Source organism: Octopus sinensis, linkage group LG8, assembly GCF_006345805.1.
Source record: "Octopus sinensis linkage group LG8, ASM634580v1, whole genome shotgun sequence".
In the NCBI taxonomy this organism is placed as follows: domain Eukaryota; kingdom Metazoa; phylum Mollusca; class Cephalopoda; order Octopoda; family Octopodidae; genus Octopus; species Octopus sinensis.
This window is the reverse complement of record NC_043004.1, coordinates 26,397,228-26,405,318: the sequence shown is the minus strand read 5'-3', so window position 1 is coordinate 26,405,318 and position 8,091 is coordinate 26,397,228.

The window sequence follows — 8,091 nt, the reverse complement described above, 5'->3', positions numbered from 1 at the left end:
AAGCCCACTAAGTCAACTGATTAAATTGGTCTCAGTTTATCTGCAAAACACTGTACTTGCAAGTGTCCAGCAATGACTGAATGACTGGTTATCTGTTCGGTTTATTATAAAACATATTTCTTGTTCTTTCTTACATCAACAATTATTTTGGTCAGAATGAACAATCCTGTTCTCGATTAAGATCAAGCTTAACAATTTAAAGATAATAAACAGACTTGATGTTAAATTATGAAGTTGAAAAGTTAATTAAAAGTGGTAAAAATGTCAGCGAGACCTGTCAAAGCTAAATATGAATTAACTTCCCTAGCCGCGAGAAAAATGTGACAGAATTTTTTTTTCTTTCATAAATAAAACAAAAATTTAAAACTTCCACAGATTTTCTTTCTTTTTTTCTTTCGGAAAATGAGACAAGGCTCCATGATAATAATAATAATAATAATAATAATAATAATAATAATAATAATAATAATAATAATGATGATGATAATAATAATAATAATAATAATGATAATATTAATAATATGTACTCCGATTTAAAGCGACATTTTTAATATAAATAATTGACTGAAAATGATGAGCTCACGGAAGCCAGACTCGAACCCACATATCAACACTTATCATATATCACGATTCCATGTGCATCCGATTGGGCCAAACGCTCAACCATCACTTTTAGCCAAATTTAATGAATATATACTTTAACTGCCCAATACTATATATAATATTTGTAAACAAACCTGCATGGAGTCGTATTAGCGTTGATATGTGGGTTTGATTCTGGCCTGGGTTAGATCATTACTTTTTAGTCAATTGTTTATATAAAAATGTCGCTTTAAAGCGAAGTATATATATATATATATATATATATATATATATATATATAAAAATTGAGGGAGATAAATTAATATTAATTTTAATATCAATTTAAAACCAGTAGTCCAGCATTCAAAAAATCTGAGGAGTCAGAGAAAATTCAAATATATGTGTATATTGGCAGGGCTGGCCTGCTAGGTAGCCGGCCAGAATGCTAGAAGAAGATCATCAACGATCAAACTACAAGGGAAATTCTCTAGAGGAAGAATTCAGCGAACACCAGAACCAACTTTGGCGGGCAGGACATATGAAAAATTATATAAATAACAGACTTAAATGCATACCTCGGTTTCGGTCTTAACAAAAGAATTACTTGCATAATTCAAGTAATTCTTTTGTTAAGACCGAAACCGAGGTATGCATTTAAGTCTGTTATTTATATAATTTTTCATATGTCCTGCCCGCCAAAGTTGGTTCTGGTGTTCGCTGAATTCTTCCTCTAGAGAATTTCCCTTGTAGTTTGATCGTTGATGATCTTCTTCTAGCATTCTGGCCGGCTACCTAGCAGGCCAGCCCTGCCAATATACACATATATTTGAATTTTCTCTGACTCCTCAGATTTTTTGAATGCTGGACTACTGGTTTTAAATTGATATTAAAATTAATATTAATTTATCTCCCTCAATTTTTAAATATTTAAATAAATACGTTCCCTAGTTGTAAGCACTACCCGCAGTGAATTATTCACTGCAGCCCTTCGCTTCAGGAGTCTCTCAGCGCGCCGGAGCCAAGACATTTGAAATTTTATTCCCGATATAATCAGTAAGACTAAGCACGTGTCTGTCTTGACACAGAGGGCTGGGGTTGGTCTTGCGGTTTGCATCTCGAGGACCGAATGTACTGATGAAGTCACGGACATTTGAATTATGCAAGTAATTCTTTTGTTAAGACCGAAACCGAGGTATGCATTTAAGTCTGTTATTTATATAATTTTTCATATGTCCTGCCCGCCAAAGTTGGTTCTGGTGTTCGCTGAATTCTTCCTCTAGAGAATTTCCCTTGTAGTTTGATCGTTGATGATCTTCTTCTAGCATTCTGGCCGGCTACCTAGCAGGCCAGCCCTGCCAATATACACATATATATATATATATATATTATATATATATATATATTATATATATATAACAAGCAAATTAGCTAGCTAGAAAATCTCTATAAGAGATGAAAGCAGTAACTATAATGATAAATAACGGTTATTGCCACTTAAACATGGTTATTAAGAACCAATGTTACTACAGCTTTAAGCTGAGGAGGACGCCTTCTCCTGTGGTTATTCTACATATTGCGAGTAGGAGGGAATAACTGCCACTGCTAGCGGATGAGTATCCACCACCGAGGATGAGCACAAATATCTCGAAACCGTATTGTTTAGTGATATCGTGGCTGGAATATGTTAGATGTTCACTCTTCTGCTTACATGTATAGTGCATGTTGCATTGAACAAACCTGCTGGAGGAGGCGTGGATTCCTACTGAACAACTATGTTTAAGTGGCGATGACCATTACTTATATGTATGCGTGTGTGTGTATGTAAATATATATATATATATAACAACAACAGCAACAATAATATAATAATAATAATAATAATAATAATAATAATAATAATAATAATAATAATAATAATAATAATAATAATAATAATATAATAATAACATGAATATAGTCTTTCATAATATTTTGTTTTAAACCCGTTTCAGTTGCTAAGTTTTGCGTTAAAACATTTTCGGTAGTAGGATACGCTTTTATAATTACAGCTATATATGTATATATATGAAAAATAGAAGTTGAAAATGCACTGAGAATAGTTAAAGTATTTTTCATAAATATATTTAAAGATTTAACCGGTTTCACAGTTTACACTGATTTTCAAAAAGTTCAAATAGAACTTGCTTCTGACTAGTATCTGAAGCTTGCCCCATTTTTATAGGGACTTCATGGCTCAAATTAGTATCTGCTTTGAATAGGATTTGACTGGGAAAGGATAGTTACATGACTTGTCTTAGAAATTTTTGTTCGTATCAAGTGACAATATTCGGCGAGGTAAGTTAAGACTGACACGGTTGACTGAACATGTCCAAGGAATCAATGCCCTGAATGTTTTCTTTCAAGTGTTGGTAGAGAATGAACACATGATTAAGTTTATAACCTTTTGTACGCTTCCTGCTACGTCCGTTCGTTAGCATCACGTGAAAGTATATTTTGTGCTTAAAAAGAAGACCGACACTGTTGAGTGAACATTGTAAGTTATAATCAAGGCACTCCATATTTAATCTGTCTGGTGGGAGAATGAGAAGCTGTTTGTATGTAGTCCAGTGGCTAAAGTTTAGGCTGTTAGATGTGCAGGTTCCTCGTGATAACTGGCAGTATGAGTTTTGTGTGTGAATACTTATTTGTGTATTTACTCTGTTAAAGTTTAAGTCTTGGTTTGTACTTTTGTATGAAAGTATTTTCTTTGTTTATCCGTGCTTCATCTGTGGTATTCGCTGAACATAGGTAGAGTGGGAAGCCCTGGAATTTGGAGGATTTAGTGTTTTCACATATGTATATGTGTCCACTCAGTTGAATCTGTCTAGTACTGGTGTCTCGTATTTGTTGTCAGTGAATAGTTAGTCTATTTCTTAGAGTAAGCTTTGACTTACAGGATCTTCATTAGATCTTTGACATTTGATAGCGCATATTAAATTACTTGAAGAACATATAAAGTGATTTTTTTACGCTAAAAGTCTGATTTGAATTTTTATGTTGTGTTTTCAATAAGGTTGATGCAGGTCCTGCAATTGGGGCGGCCAGACTTTTTGGCTGTCGGCGTAGGAATTGTGGAAGATAATATAACACTTGTGAGGATTTTTTTTTTTTTTGAGAGACTTCGATTGTCTTTTACTTTTGATTATTTTGTGTACTTTCGAATGCTTGTTTCATTCTTGGGTCTTCTTTTAGTAGTGGGATCTTCTGGTGGACAATATTGTAAACCTATGTATTTCTTGGGTAAAGTGTTCGATGTATCTGGGGCGTTTTTCGTTTTTCTTCGATATTTATTGCTTCGGCAAGTTCTATTCCGTTGTCTACTAACATTAATGGATATTGTCTTTTAAGTAGTACCTGTTTTAGTTCCTGGAGTATTTTATTGCGGGTTTCGGGGTTTGAGACAATTGTGCAGATTCTTCTTGCTAGATTAAAGGGGATATTATTCTTCGTGTGTTTAGGATGGCATGAGGAAAACAGTAAGTATTGTTTAGAATTTGTTTGTAGTGAATATCTTTTTCAATGTTTTTATCTCTTTTGATGATTAGTATATCCAGGAATGGATATACTCCTTGTATTCCCTCCTGTGTGCGACAATTGTTGTCAATTAAAATCAGTTTGAAATTTTTCCGTTTTCGAGTTTGGCTTGGTTTTAAGGCAAAACTGTTTGTTGTAATTATTGTTGAACTGTGTTGTTAAAACACTTTGTTAATTCTGCGTAGTTGCAGACACATTGACGTTTTTCCACTTGTTTGAAGGGGGAAAATGTTTTATTGTGTTTTGTTTTAAAAAAATAGAACGATGATATTATCAGATGGGAGTTAAAATAACGTCGAATCCTCCGAGGAAGAATTAACACAGTGTGTCAAAATATTGGACAAAATAATACAAAAGGAAAATGACACTAAAGCCAAAAAAGCAGACAATTTTGCAACAACGACTAGTGTCACAAGAGGAAAAATGTGCATTGAAAGGAACAACTTGATAAATTCAAGTGTCTTCTATGTAAGGAAAGGCACGGAATTAAACTGATGCTTCCGAAAGAATTGTCCCATACAACCTCCCGTAAAACGGTGATTTTTAAAACCGTCTATATGAAAAGCTTTGCTCGACATAGTGACGAAAGAACAAGTGGAAAAGTGTCCGAGGCCCATCTGGCAAGATATTGCATATCTTACCAGAGGCAAAAGTTTTGCGACGGTGGAGGTGCTGTTCTCATCCGAAGATATTCTCAGTCAACACTCTACGACCCTGCCGAAAACCAACGAAGTGGTCCTCTTAGCCACATACCTGAGTGGACGTACTTCCAAGGTTGAGGCGGGAGAGATTATATCAAAGATCGATGTTATCTGCCAGGTGGCGGCAATCATCAAAGGTTTGGAGGAAAAAATAACAATCCTCCAAGCAACCAAAATCAAACACTAGAACTGGCAGGAGCAAGGATTAGAGATGCCAATCCAGCCTTCCCCTGCCGTTCTCGAGAAGATTGTCGACATCTTAGCAAGCTAAGAGTTATGGAGGAGAGTACAAGGGTTCGTTGTTTTAAATGTGTCCAGAAGGGCCACATAAGAGCAGAGTGCTCCCCACCTAAACCACAAGAGAACCTAAGAGTAGGGAAAGGAGTCGCACCTCTAGCGGTGAAAGCAGCGACTCCCAACTCTCCGGCATCACAAACGGCAGCAAAGATCCGGGAGGAGACGAATACAATGAAGAGGAAAGAAAAAAATAAATGAAATTCCTGATGGCTTCTGTTTAAAATGCTGAAAGTAATAAAAAAAATTAGGTGGTGCCTTTCGTTCTGGTAGGTAAGACGTTAAAAATGTGTGGAGTAAAAAGTTTCATGGCAAGTACACCTGCGAGTGCTTTGAAACCAAAACTAAGAGAAATTTCAGTTTTTTCAGAAATACCCTTAAAAAAATTAAAATTTATAGATTGTGGAAAACACGAGACACAAAAGCAATCGGTGTTCCCGGGATCGAAATCTACTTCAATATACGACCTCTTAAAAAAAGTATTATAGTACTATTTTAAGCAATGTATGAGTCAGGCCGAGTTTTGGGGGTTTTTTTCGCTTAGTGCAATGCACGAAGACAAATTCTGATTAATATTACTTTCATAGTAATTTGGCATCTTTTCCATTAGTATATTGTCTTTTTGAAACAGGTATGAAACCTATTTTGCTCTTTTTTCTTTTGTTGTAATCGCTGTGCTTTTTGTGTTAAAATATTTGTTTGGAAATCTGAATTTTTGTTTCTCTGAATTTTGTTGCTCAAATGGCCAGACATCTATATTAATTTGAAGATTATGACCGTGGATTCTGCTATAATTGTGTAAATAAGCCCGGATGCTACGTTCCATATATATATATATATATATATATATGTATGTATGTATGTATGTATGTATGTATGTATGTATGTATGTATGTATGTATTTGTGTCTGCATTTGTCCCCCAACTATCGCTTCACCACCAATGTTGGCGTGTTTACGTCCCTGTAAACAAGCCATTCGACAAAAGAAATCCGACAGAATAAGTGCTAGGCTTACAGATAATACTAAAACGACAATTTCAGGAATGTTAAGAGCAATCTTCTGATGTTGATTATTGTTATTTGAGCTATTTTTATCATACTTGTGGCTATGGCGAAAGAATGTATCTGGTGGACGCGCCTGAAAGGATTAGAGACAAACGCTTTCCTCTCTGATCAATCTCTCATCAACTTCTTCAAGTATCACTTGAAAAGGAAAGTGAGAGTAGAGAGGCAAGTTTTGTCTAGTGAATGTCTTAAAAAAAGATGGGTGAATGTAGCAAGGATGGCACGTATGAATGACGAAGCCACCTTCACTATGATCGTATGAACCGTAAAAATTTAATACAGAAAGTTACATATTTGTAAAAAAAATATAACATGTGACTTCATTGACCGAGGTTACCGTGGTCTTTTCCGTAGGATTTTCTTTCCACGGGTAAACCTCATCTGCCTTACCTTTTACACTTTATATTGACATTTCTGTGATAACGATCCCTATTGATCGATTTTTTCTTTTTCCTTTTATTTTTACCCCCCCCCCCCTTTGTATTTGCTTTCCTCTTTCTTTCCTTTTACGATCCCATTTGATCGAAAACCAACCCCACTTTTTTTTATCCCCAAAAGAAAAGTTCTACCTTGTAATTTGTCCCGTCTGTGTGCAGCCCTGTGTGGCTAATAAAGAAACGTATTTGTAATTTTCTTTCCCACCTTCTCTCTCTCTCTCTCTATATATATATATATATACACACACACACACACACACACACACACACACACACATATATATATATATATATATATATATATATATATATATATATATATATATATTATATATATATATATATATATATATATATATATATATATATATATACATATATACATTACTTATATAAGTTTAGCTAATTTTTCCGTATTTATAAAACCTTATTTTTTGTTACTAACTTATTGTAGATATAATTTATAGTAGTATTAGTGTATAAATTAGCATGATATTATACGTTATATTACATTATTTGAATACATTTAAACTTGGATGTTTCTTAATAAATAAATGAATATATAATTTAATGAATATCTATTAATTATAGTAATATAAATTAATCTCTATATTATAAATCTGAAATGCGAAAAGTTTGTTTGTTTGTCTGGTTTTGGCATTGAGAACGGGTTAAAGGCCACTAGATCCCGTCGGATTGACTCCAAAATTTACAGGGACATGTAAAATGAGGTGAGGATGCCAGTGGGCTAGGTTAGAAATCCCCATCTTAAAAGGTGTCGTTGCTAGGGCCAAAAACGCACTTTGACAAGTCTACTCTCATTCTTTTATGTATCTGTCTTCCTCCGTCACTCACTCTCTTTCCTCCCTTCCCATTACTTTCTATATATAACGTCGTTTAACAGCGTCTAACCCCCCTTCACTTTCTCTTTATAACGCCGTGTCACGGCGTTCTATATCTCCCCCCTCACCGCCTTCGACAGCGCTTTCACACACTCTCTCTCTCTCTACGTCTGTCTGCATTCATAGACAGAATTATCATCGCCACCACCACCACCACCACACAATCATGAGAACAAATATTATGAATCAGATATTTATTGGGTTAATTTATATATATGTGTGCGTGTGTGTGTGTGTGTGTTCTATATATAAATATGTATATATAATGTATATATACAAAGTGTATATATCTGTATTTATGTATATTAAACTTTTTAATACTTTTTGATAGTTATATATATTTAAAAAAATTATAAATATAAATTAATAATTTTAATTTTAAATTAATATTATTTAAATTTTTCAATTTTATATTTTATATATTTTGTACATTATATTTTTACTTTCATGTTTTTCACTGTTTAATTTGCCTAATAGTGGTTTTATCTCTAATTAATATACATATACATATATATATATATATATATATTATATAT